The sequence below is a fragment of the Grampus griseus genome (assembly GCF_964374135.1).
Source record: "Grampus griseus genome assembly, chromosome: 6".
In the NCBI taxonomy this organism is placed as follows: Eukaryota; Metazoa; Chordata; class Mammalia; order Artiodactyla; family Delphinidae; genus Grampus; species Grampus griseus.
In genome coordinates this window covers 114490010-114503465 of record NC_139000.1, presented here as the reverse complement: position 1 = coordinate 114503465, position 13456 = coordinate 114490010, and the positions used below count along the sequence as shown (strand labels likewise).

Here is a 13456-nt window from a genome sequence, read left to right as displayed (position 1 = left end):
GTTACTCTTTTGTTTTAAATTTTTTTTGGAGATCCTCATTTTGTAGGTCTGGCAAGTTTTAGATATCCAGAAAATACATTTGATAATCCACATACTTTGCAAGCACAGCACTGCATTCTAACAGGTTTCTTTCCTACTGGATGGTAATTTTATGGTCACATATATATATATACAAACAGTAAAAATAATAGTCTATCGGATTTGAAAGATGAGGTGAAGTAAGGCAGATCCATTCAGATTATTATTTTATTTGACAGACTGGCAGATGAATCTTTCATGGCAAAAGACAGACATTAAAGGTCACAGAAGGTTAGGCAGTAATCAAAAGCGCATATTTAATCCGATGGATTCCATTCGGGAGCATGGTTTTACTCTTGCATAATGTTAATAGAAGGCATGCCTGCTATTACAATCAATTCTAGGAGACGTTAAGAGAATTACTGGAGAGGGAGGAGACATGGGAACATGTGTATATGTATAGCTGATTCACTTTGTTATAAAGCAGAAACTAACACGCCATTGTAAAGCAATTATACTCCAATAAAGATGTTAAAAAAAAAAAGAGAATCACTGTAGAGGGAGGAGACATGGGAACATATGTATATGTATAGCTGATTCACTTTGTTATAAAGCAGAAACTAACACGCCATTGTAAAGCCATTATACTCCAATAAAGATGTTAAAAAAAAAAAAAGAGAATTACTGTAGGGTAAAAAGGAAGTCACAAGTGCAAAGGTGGGTACATTCAGCAATCATCTGAAATAATAAAACCTGCCTGGCTTTCCAAGTTTAAGACATAAAAGTCTGAAATAAGCAGAAGAATCTTTAAATTCATAAAACACTACAAATACATTTTTCAGAAAATCCATTACAGTAAACACTATTTAAATAGTACAATCAATTTCTTCCTCATAGAGTAAAAGATATAATGTAATTCTGCATTAGAATATAATTGCTGTTTGTAGGGAAGCACAATAAAATGTTGATGAATTTATACTCCCTGCCCAGAATTCAAAGGTAATTGAGAGATGTAGAAAAGCAGTGTTATTTAGAAAAAATGATGATGAAAAAAACTGTTAAATTATGCAATATTGTTAACATATAGCTATATATATATTTTTGTTTGTTTTTGGTTTTTTTGCGGTACGCGGGCCTCTCACTGTTGTGGCCTCTCCCGTTGCGGAGCACAGGCTCCGGACGCGCAGGCTCAGCGGCCATGGCTCACGGGCCCAGCCGCTCCGCGGCATGTGGGATCTTCCCGGACCGGGGCACGAACCCGTGTCCCCTGCATCGGCAGGCGGACTCTCAACCACTGCGCCACCAGGGAAGCCCTATAGCTATATTTTTAACTACTACTTTACTACTATTTAAGTATTATATACACAACCACTATAGAAACAGTTAAGTGCATGTCACATTTACATTTGAGCCCGCAAATTAGAAAATGTCCTCATGTCAGTGTCTTGAAGTTCTCCACAAGGCTCCAGACTTTGTTGTGACCTCAGTAATAAGTATTTTGATTCTCAGAAATATGTGACGCCACACATTTTACAGCTTATTTTTGCAGTTTGCCACAAGTGAATAATTTTGTTTTAACGAGGTCATCTCCTTGGAGATTGTTTATTTCCTTGGCAATTTACCCATAATTAAGAGGAGGTGCCACCAGATGGGGGACAAAGCTTCAATTTTGCATGTAAACGAGCTAAGTTATTCAATGGTGAAATTAAAAGGCTATTTGCATGACTTTTTGTGAAAATATTTCTTATCACGTGAAATACTGTTTTAAAAACCTTAAAGACTATTGCTACTATATGTATCAAACGTGAACATATTACATCTGGTATAAAACAATTTTAGTAAAATTTTAAGAAATACGTTTGTTTGTTTGGATTATTTGTGTTTTTTTATTACAATTGATTTGCCTTAAAGTATACACTACTATGATTAAGGTTCAAATACTTGCAACACTGACTCAAGGATGTTTTAGTAGCACATCTGTATCAGATAAAAAAGAATACGTGAGAATCCAGCCACCTGCTGTGTGGCAAACCAAACATCTGTACTTAGGTGTAGGATGTTTCAAGCAATCTGTAACCTGCAGTGAGGGGGTCCCCACGGCCTGGAGGACGGATGCCAGTCACAAAGTCTCAGGGGCTGAGTCACTAGCTGTGGGACCAGGTGACCAAACCGAGGAAAGCATAGCTGAGGATTCTGCATGGTCCAGGTCCAGGTGCCCGGCCCTGCATCTGGCGTGCTGGTGCCGGGCCCCAGCCTTGCCTAAACAAAGTGCTTCTGTTTGGGGTACAACATCGTTGTGACCCCAGGACCCCTGCCGCGGTGGAGCCCAGTGAACGCTGTACTCAGCAATACCTTTTTGATTAAACTCAAGTTTCTGTTAGTTTCTTTTCCCAATCCTGCATGTTGAGCAGGACACATAACAGAACAAAAATCAAATACTTAATCATCATCTATCTCAACTCTTTTATTTTTCAGATAAAAAGAAAAAAGTCCTTGTTACTATTTGTATTCCTTCCCAGAGTATATTTACTTTCTAATTCTTTTTTTTTTTTTTCTTTCTTTTTTGGCCATATGGCACGTGGGACCCTAGTTCCTCGACCAAGGATAGAACCGCATCCTCTGCACTGGAAGTGTGGAGTCTTAACCACTGGGCTGCCAGGGAAGTCCCCATACTTTCTAATTCTTAATCCCAGATAGCAGTTGAGCTGCACAATATTTATGGGCTCTAAGATGATCTCTCCATGGATATCGATGTCTTAGTCTGGATAGCATCACAACACCATGGGAACCGCTGGCACTCAGGACCCCTGCCCCCATACTCTCTGGTGGTGTTGAAGGGCTGGGCGACGTGCACCACATTCCAGGGGCCCCGCCGGCACCTTCCGGACCAGACTCCCCTCAGGAGGGCTTGCGCTACCCCAGGGATGCAGAAGAGGGGCGGTGATGATGCTTTTGCTCCTGCCGCAGGAGCAAGCCAATGGACGGCAGCGTCGCACGTGGGATTCTGCAAAGACCCCTCTGGGCCTTCGTTTTCTAAAGTCACGCATCTTTAGTTTATTTCGCTGCCTACCACCTCCTGAGAGGAGCAAAACCAAGAGTCTGCCCTCCTTGACTTCTGTTTCTCTGACCCCTTCCCTGGAACGGCACCACTTCACGTTACCTGACATACCTGAGCCTTCACGCACACATAACCGAGCCCCGTCTGTGAGGTCGCAGCCAGGAACACAGGCAAACTGGGTGGGCTCCCAAGGAATAGGGGCACCTCTGTGTGATGACATGGAAACCCCATTATTCCCCCAACACAGCAAAGCGGCTGTGTCCCCACTTTATCAGTACTTATTGTACTGATAAGAATCAGTACCATACACAGTGGATTGAAATGACCTTTTCAACAAATATCTGTTGTTAGTAAATAGATATAAATGTACTTCTCATACAGCTTGGTTGTTCAAAAAACCAGAGTGACAAGAAAACATGAGAATAAATACCCATTTAGATAAGCTTTACATCTTATCCCTAAACTTTAGTGATTCTCCTCTGTTCAACGTTCATTAGCCTCCGCTGGCTAATGAGAGAACAAAGATCATAAAGTTCACGAAGCATTTTGGTAGCGATTTGTGTTTATTACATCGACCACCAACAAGTATGGAGGGTGCTGAAAGGAATATGCTTTGAGTCAGAAATAAGACTCCCATCCTGGGTTTAGTTAGGCAAGTTATCCTCTGAAGTTTTCTAGTTGCTTCATCTGCATAAGACAGCTAATAACATGTATCTCAGGATGTGGGTGCTAACAACCAATTGATACAGTACCTGCGAAAGAGAGACGGAGCCCTGACAGCCTGAGAAGGCTGAGCATTAACACTCAGGCCTCGGTGTTACATGGGGTCGTCTGGCCTCAGAGCTGAGCTGTGGTTCTGCACAGAGCATCCCCATCAGACACAGGGTCTCTGAGACCACGACGGGGCAGGACAGAACTGTGGTCCTGCACAGAGCATCCCTGTCGGACAGGGTCTCTAAGACCACGACCACGACGGGGCAGGACAAAAGGAAAGCTGCTCTGAGATCCCAATCCCATATGGGTGCAGACACACAGGAACACTTCTCCACTGCACGGCGTAAGCCCGCACCCCGACCCTGCTCTTCCAGACCAAGGAGTAAGTACAGTAATTGTATTAGTTAGAGCTTTAGCTCCACTGCATCCCTCTCATCCTACTGATAGAAATTACTAAGCAAATCAAACAAAATTCTCCTCTCTTCTGATGACACCTGATTCAGAGCCAAGTTCCAGTGCTTGAACCCTTTTTGAAACCATTTAATGCAAATCTAAACGTGGATTCTCTATGTGGCAAGGAGCCAGCAGACCTGCCTTTTCTGACTACAGGTGTGTCCCCAGCAGCCTTCCACCGGAGGGAGCTGACACTGGATAAGGCATCTAAAACATGATAATGTATCAGTATTAGTTTCTTTTAATTTTCTTTACATCACACCCAATGTTACTGAGATAGTGACCAAGCAAATAGCGTCTTCTGCAGGCCATGCCATGGGGATGCTAAAACTTCTGAGAGTGTGTGTGTGTGTACATCTTGTAGCCATGAAACAGGTTCAAGACATTTTAGAATTTTAAATAAGAAATTGGGAACCTCACAGCACAGTCCAAACTGTGAAACTAATACATAATCAAATCCCCATTATACTGCTAGCTTGCTGAGCTAGTACATGGGATGTACTCTTAAAAACAAAACACACCCCCCCGCACACAACATGAATTATATATATGAGAAGAGGGGTTTCTCCTCTCAAATAGCTTCCAATTCTGAAGCTTTTATTGTCTTTTTAAACAAAATCTTTCATTTGATCAAAGACTACAATTAAAATACCTTTCGATATATATTTTTCTAATCAAAAAATCCAAAAGCAAGTTTATAATCACATGCTTACAGCTGTTTTCACAATTGCTTGAAGCTTCACAGTATCTAATTTTTAGGAGCAGTTTCATCGGCATGGTTCCTTGTTTTCTTCACTTACTTGGTCTAATGCAGTTCATACAATTTTTAAAAACAGTCTGCCAATTGCCACAGTAACTGACCTAGGATTTATTTGTTCTAAAGTTCATTATTTTGGGGTAGCATTGGTTTTAACAGTACATACGTTTCACATGTAACGTGTTGCAACGTGACTTCTGCACACACTACAGGAGCTGACCCCCCTCTAGTTCTCATCACGACACACCGGACCCCCTTTAACAACTTCACCCACCCCCACCCCTTCCCTCTGGTGACCTCGAATCTGTTCTCTGTATCTACGTGTTGGTTTATGTTTTGTTCGTTTATTTTGCTTTTTCTATATTCCACATATGAGTGAAATCATACGGTCTTTATCTCTCTCATGGACAGAGCATATACCTCCATTTATTTACGTTTTATTTTTTTAAACATTAAAAAAAATTATTTATTTTATTTATTTATTTTTGGCTGCTTTGGGTCTTCGTTGCTGCGTGTGGGCTTTCTCTAGCTGCGGAGATTGGAGGCCACTCTTTCTTGCGGTGCGTGGGCTTCTCATTGTGGTGGCTTCCCCTGTTGCAGAGCATGGGCTTTACGCACGTGAGCTTCAGCAGTTGCGGCACGCGGGCTCAGCAGTTGTGGCTCGCGGGCTCTAAAGGGCAGGCTCAGCAGTTGTAGCACGTGGGCCCAGTTGCTCCGCGGCATTTGGGATCTTCCCGGACCAGGGCTCGAACCTGTGTCCCCTGAACTGGGAGGCGGAATCCTAAACACTGCGCCACCTGGGAAGCCCTATATTTTCTTTACTTTCAATACTTTATATTTTTATAGCGGTCTTACACATTTTGAAGGAAATTCATTGCTAGTCATCTGATATTTCTTGATACCATTTTAAGTGATAATTCTTAAACTTTTTATTTCTCTTTCATTTCATATAAATAAAAAATTAGCACTTTGATGAATTTATATAAGTAGTCTTTATGAATTCACTTATTCATCCCAAAGTTTACCTCCAGATTCCTTTGGGTTTTCAACAGATTCACGCTGTCTGTGAATGGATGCAGTTTAATTCTTCCATTCTCATCACTACCACTTTTAGTTAATTTTCCAGACTTACTGCACTTCTACAACAATTGGATGAAATGAGTGTATGTTACTATAGCAGCATCCTTGTCATGCACCCCGTCTCAAAAACAATGTGCCCAACGGTTTGTCACTAAGTATATCTGCTATAGACATTTTTGTATAAGAATTTTATCAGGAAGGAAGTTATTTGATCATTAATTCCTGAAGCTTTTTGTCATACATGGACATTGGCATTTATCAAATAATTTTAAATGTGATTTTTCAATGTATTTTTAAGTGTTACAAACAAAACTGATTTTTCAATGTTAAAATTCCCTTTAATTCCTGAATCCATTCAAACTTGTGATATATTACACTTAAAATAGATATATATTCCTAGACTAGTTTTGTTATTATTAGGCTTTTTACAATTATGTCTGTACATGAGAAGAACATATTAATTTCCTTTACATATTTTCTTATCTAGGTAATGCTGGATACGTAAAATAAACTGGGAAGTGCTGCTTTTTTTTTCTTATCTAAAAGTGTGTTAATAAATTTAGTAGTTTTTCCCGTAAATATCTGGGCCAAGATTTTCTCTTGCAGGAAGATATAAATGATAAATTCTACCTCTATAATATGACTGGATTATTGAAATTTTCTATTTCTTCTTTTGCCAATTTAAGCAAGGTGTTACTGTTTCATTCAGGTTATCATTGGTTTATAGTACCAAATCACCAACTTTTACAATCCTCTCAATTGCATTTTTAATTGTGTTTTATTAATTTATGCTCTTGTCTTCAGTATTGAACAAGTTCATTGAAAATTTAACTCCGGTTCTTAAGGAGCTCAGCACTTCCCCTAAACCATCATAACGCACAAAATGAACCAAGTTGTTTCTTCCAGCAGGATGATTTTTTATGACCTGGCGTTTGACACGTAACCCAATATTTCCTCACTTTCAGCTAGGTCTTCAATATTCTAATAAATGCTGTTTAAATAAAATTTAAACTCTAATTAATCAGACTTGTAGAGAAGGTAATGTTAATATTTATATTTCATTCCCAGAAAAATAAATTGGTACATGTGGTATTCAATCTAGAGAAGTATGCTGATGACTAGAGACTTCACATGATAGAAACTGTCACACTCAGAATTCTCAACATAAACATTTTCACTTTAAATGTAGGAAGAGAGGACTTCCCCGGTAGTCCAGTGGTTAAGAATCTGCCTTCCAATGCAGGAGATGCGAGTTCCATCCCTGGTCGGGGAACTAATATCTCACATGCCGCGGGGCAACTAAGCTCATGCGCCTCAATTAGAGAAGCCCGTGTGCCACAACGAAGACCCAGTGCAGCCACAAAAAAAAATGTAGGAAGAGATTCCAACTGAATGATATTGAAGGATTTTGCTGACATATTTTTAGAAGTAGTGTTTCTATTTATATTATATTTCTATTTGTATTATTTCAACTAAAATATTCAAAATATATCAACAGTATGATATTGAAAAATTTTTTAAATTCTGAGGCATGCCCCCACTGGATCATAATTCTTCACTGGGATGAATTTAAAAGGTTTTTTTTTTTTTGAGCACAGAAAGGTTTATTGCAGGGCCAAGCGAGAACAGGTGGCTCAAGCTCAAAAACCCCGAAGTCCTAAATTAAAATTTTTATTTAAAAATCTTAAACTCTTAACATTTTAAAAGTTCACACATACACATATACCCACACGCAACTACACATGGAGTAACACTGTTATATTTTCTTTAATTCCATTGCTCATGTGTTTTCATTAAAGGTATTACTGGTTTGGGAGGCTGAGGGAGGGGAGTGGAGTATATTTTAAAATTAATAAACATAAGCATTTTGATTTCTTTTCTTTAGTGAAACATAATGAATTTTCTATTCCAATGATTCCATTTCATGAGATAATTAATACAAACACTATAGCTATCAAGCCGGGGAAACACAGCTGCTTTTTCTCACTGCTTCAGACTCATGCTCCATACACAAATTCTGTGCACGATTAATGCATCATAAACCTTCAAATGATTAAATCAAATTACATTTTCATAAAGTAAATCTGATCTCAGTGTCTTGTCACAACTGGTGAGACCACTAGTACTCGGTCTACGGGGCAAAGACAGAACGGCTGTGTAGACAGTATATTTTCACACACATCACAGTCACACCTGAGCATCTATGGAACAAATAGCTAGTGGGTGCAAGACTCAGTGAAGGCGTGGCACCCAGGAGTGTGTAAGACCTGGCATCGGTGCTCTGCATACTTGAAACTGAAGAATGATAACTCTGAAAATAATATTACATAGCAATTAGAAGCTATTCTCAGATGTTCATTCTTTGAAACAATCATTCATTCCAGGGAGGAATTATCATCAACAGAGCATATCCAAAAATATGACTGGGATAAATTAGAGTAATATATGTCATTACATGCACCATGTTTTATAATATATATCATATATCATGCATATATAACATATAAAATATAGTATATATCAATTATATTTTGAGGGAATTAAGAAAATGCTTATATATTATTTAACTGCATATATAATCTGTTGATACAAAAACAGTTGTTAGGAAGAGTAGAGAAAAACTTTTCATTTTATAAACTTCATGATGAAAAATTTTCCCTTCAGAACTTGTAAAATATAGCTGATGCAGGGAAACATCTCCTGTACTTGGGACTTTTTTCCTCATATTGTCAGAGCATCACTGAACAGATAATGTGCCTATGACCCAACCAGGAAAATAAAGACCTGTGACCACAGAGCTGTTTAATCACAAGAACAGAATGCAAAGTTAATGAATCATGACACTGAGTGAAGCCGAGCTATTTTATTACTAGTGAAAACTGTGCATTTTTTATGGTTACAAAATTCTGAACAAACTGTCTGGTGTACCACAAACACGAACATATATGGAATATGACCTAATAAAGGGATGTGCCCATTTTTAAGTTTCTAACACAAGTTAAATCTTATAACAGGCCTTCAGTACAAATACTGTAGCTGAGCAGGACCCTATGACGCCTTCCCACCCACGTCCTCTGGCTGCCTCTTGTCTGTAGGAAAACTTTAGTCAGAAAATAAATTTAATCAGAGAAGTGAGAAAATGCAGAAAGAAAGGAAAACAGTCAAGCAAGACAAAATGATAATAGTTTAGCCATTATACAAAGTCAAGGACCTTTGGTTCCTCCTCGAGGGCTGTAGATAATATTCTGAGCCATGGCCTTTGAGCTGTTTTGCAGATACTGAAGCCCCCACCAGGCGGGAGAAGTTAACTGCATGCGGCCCACAAGCACGTAGACCCCAGACCAGCTGGAACCAGAAGGCTGATGATGCTGACTCACCAGCAGCCAATCAGAAGGGTGTCCATCAGCTGACCACGCACCCCACAACCCCCCTCCCTCACCCTGTCTTTAACAACCTTTCCCAGAAAGCCTCTGGGGTGTTTGAGTGTTTGAAGCACTAGCTGCTTAGACTCCTTGCTTGGCGCCTGCAATAAACACCACACTTTTTTTCACCACAACCTGGTGTCAGTAGGTTGGCTTCACTGCACATGGGCGAGCGGACCCGAGTTTGGTTCGATAACAGTAGCTCATCTAGTCAGCCCTGAGAGACAGTATCCCCATTTGCAGGAAGAGGAAACTGAGTTCAGAGCATTTCCACTGGTAACCCAAATCCACACAGTTTGCTAGATTCCATAACTACATATCAAATCTAGTGATTTCTTGGCTTTACAGTCACATTCTTCTTACTATTAAGCTGCAGCATCCTTACAATTACAGAGGATTCAAGAAAACCTTGTGTAATCTGGTAGGAACTAAATAATCCCTCTATTAAGACAAAGCAGTTGTCTAAAAAATGAACTTAATTTCTGCTTTAATTGCAGCTCATCTTGTCATTTTCTCTCCTCTTTGGAAATGAAAGTAATTCATTTCAAAGTCATTTAATGCAATTTTCATATAAGTAGCCCATAGTTTTTTAAAAAAAGTTATCCATAATCTCTTTTCTGGCTTTAAAATATGCATTGTCTGCTGTTCAGATGCAATTTCAACTGTGTAGGCCTATGCGATTCTTAATATGTGTTTTTCCTCTAGGCTGTTTCGAATTTCTTTATACATCCTGGGTAATTGGTGCTATAAATTTCATTATTGATTCTGTTAGTTCATGCCAAAATGATTCTTATGGGTGTGTATATTTTGGCCCTGCAGGTTTTTAACTAATTCCATTGCCATCAAGTAGCATTTTTATCAAGCATCCCGTATGCTTTGTAAGGCTGCAATTTTCCAGTCTGCCAAATGTGTTATTTCTCTCTCTCTCTCTCTCTCTCTCTCTCTGAGAGGGCAGGTTTCCTCTGCAGCCACACAATATCACTGTGTTGATTGGAAAGGAAATTATATACAGATCAAACACTTTACCTTAAGATGAATGCATAACTAATTTTAAATCACGAGCATCCTATGGGGTCTGACAAGATGTTGAGACAGCACATAATCCTTATTCCTTTCTCCAACCCAAACCTGGAGAAACCACAGAAGCAAGAGTATGTATGGATAAAAACGATTCAGAAAAACACCATTCAGATCTCGTAGAAGACAGAAGGCTTCTGCTTTGGTGTGAGCAGAAAACTCCAGCTGGGAGGACTGGGGTGCAGCACCTGTGAAGAGGCCTGGTGCCCCTTTACCTGCACACGGTGCTGGGTGGACATTTCCTACGACAGAAGGCCTGGCAAAGCTGTGAAGGGTCCGACGCTTCCCCTGCTTACTCGGTAGCCTCCACAGTTTTATGGACTTGGGTAGAAGACCCAGACTGTGGGCCAGAAAGAAAGGCCAGTTTATTGCACAGAGACGGGAGCAGGAAGAGCACAATCCTTTCCCTGCTCCTTCCCGGGCCCTGACTCAGGGCAAGGGGACAGGACCTGGGGACACAACAAGAGCAGCGAGGTCTGCCTGTGCCCTGTGCTGTTTTCCAGGGAGGACCCAGAGCTGAGGAGCTGCAGGCAAACCTGCTTTGCTCTGAAGGGAACACATTCCCCCTCAAGATGGTACCATGTGGGGACCCAGCAGAACGGCCCCCGACAGGCAGCAACAGAAGTTCAGGGTCACAGGGCAGTATCGGGGAACCAGAGTCTGACACGGCTGAGAAGCAGACTATTTAACCAAACACACTATCCACTCCTGAGTGGCCCTCTGTCAGCAGCACCTCCGCATCCATGCTGAGGTTGGAACCACTGAATATGGAGATAGGAGCTCTAAGAAATATTAAAAATTAAGGAATATACATTAAAAAATGAAACAGGCAGTTCAAGTCTAAGAATAACAATGTTAGTATCAAACAAAATGGAACACAAGACAAAAACAGTTTAAAGGACAGAGACGGATTTTAAGAGGAGCAGTAGATAAAGAAAACATCACTGGAACAGGATAGAAAGCCCAGAGATAAACCCACGCACACATGGTCACCTTATTTTTGATAAAGGAGGCAAGAATATACAATGGAGAAAAGACAACCTCTTCAATAAGTGGTGCTGGGAAAACTGGACAGCTACATGTAAAAGAATGAAATTAGAACACTCCCAACACCATACACAAAAATACACTCAAAATGGATTAAAGGCTTAAATGTAAGGCCAGACACTATAAAACTCTTAGAGAAAAACATAGGCAGAACACTCTATGACATAAATCATAGCAAGATCTTTTTTGACCCACCTCCTAGACAAATGGAAATAAAAACAAAAATAAACAAATGGGACCTAATTAAACTTAAAAGCTTTGCACAGCAAAGAAAACCATAAACAAAGGAAAAGACAACCCTCAGAATGGGAGAAAATATTTGTAAATGAAGCAACAAAGGATTAATCTCCAAAATATACAAACAACTCATGGAGTTCAATGTAAAAAACAAACAACCCAATCCAAAAATGGGCAGAAGACCTAAATAGACATTTCTCCAAGGAGGACATATGGATGGCCAAGGGGCACATGAAAGGATGCTGAACATCACTAATTATTAGAGAAATGCAAATCAAAACTACAGTGAGGTATCACCTCACACTGGTCAGAATGGCCATCATCAAAAAATCTACAAACAATAAGTGCTTGGGAGGGTGTGGAGAAAGGGAACCCTCTTGCACTGTTGGTGGGAATGTAGATTGATACAATCACTATGGAGAACAGTATGGAGGTTCCTTAAAAAACTGAAAATAGAACTACCATATGACCCAGCAATCCCACTACTGGGCATATACCCTGAGAAAACCATAATTCAAAAGGACACATGTACCCCAAGGTTCATTGCAGCACTATTTACAATAGCCAGGTCATGGAAGCAACCTAAATGTCCATCAACAGAGGAATGGATCAAGAAGATGTGGTACATATATACAATGGAATATTACTCAGCCACAGAAAGGAATGAAATTGGGCCATCTGTAGAGATGTGGATGGACCTAGAGTCTGTCATACAGAGTGAAGTAAGTCAGAAAGAGGAAAACAAATACCGTATATTAACGCATATATATGGAATCTAGAAAAATGGTACTAATGGCAGGGCAGGAATAGAGATGCAGACATAGAGGATGGACGTATGGGCACGGTGGGGAAGGAGCGGGTGGGACGAATTGGGAGATTAGGATTGACGTATATACACTACCATGCGTAAAATAGATAACTAGTAGGAACATGCTATAAACCACAGAAAGCTCATCTCAGTGCTCTGTGACGACCTAGATGGGCAGGAAGGGGGGTGGGGAGGGAGGGAGGTCCAAGAGGGAGGGGATATAGGTAAACAAATAGCTGATTCACTTCACTGTACAGCAGAAACTAACACAACACTGTAAAGCAATTATACTCCAATAAAATTTTAAAAAAGTAAAAAAGAAAAGAAAATATAACAGTAATCGACAAACATACACATAGCAACAGAACACTACAATAGAAAGTAAGGGAATTGGGTGAGTTAGTGCATGCGACGTGGCTGCTCTTGTTATAAAGCCTTTACAATTAGTGACCCTTTTAATCCAGTAATCCTATGAGGCAGGTTACTACTAATACCTTCATTTTTAAAAATAAAAAACCAAAACACGAAGAGTTACTTTGTTCAAGATCACAGGGTTAATAAATACTTTCACCAGATAATTGCTTTGGAAACTAAAATAGTCAAAGCTGTTAAATCCTTTGATAAAATGCCTGTAATTATAAACGTGCTCAGTAGACACTAGCTGTTGTTATAGGACCCAACACCTGTTTCCTGCCGAGAACCAGTGTCTGAGCATAACTATAGCAGTAACGTTTCTGGTACACTGATCAGAGCTGTGTAATAATTATACATTTTTTTAATTTTAA

At 39.9% G+C, this 13456-nt stretch overlaps 1 protein-coding gene across 4 annotated transcripts in view; it reads right to left on the bottom strand.

Moving 5' to 3' along the window:
• SPOCK3 (SPARC (osteonectin), cwcv and kazal like domains proteoglycan 3) overlaps positions 1 to 13456 on the bottom strand; it is a gene marked incomplete at both ends in the record, with an annotated part of 431148 nt that overhangs the window by 63344 nt on the left and 354348 nt on the right. The window lies entirely within an intron of this gene.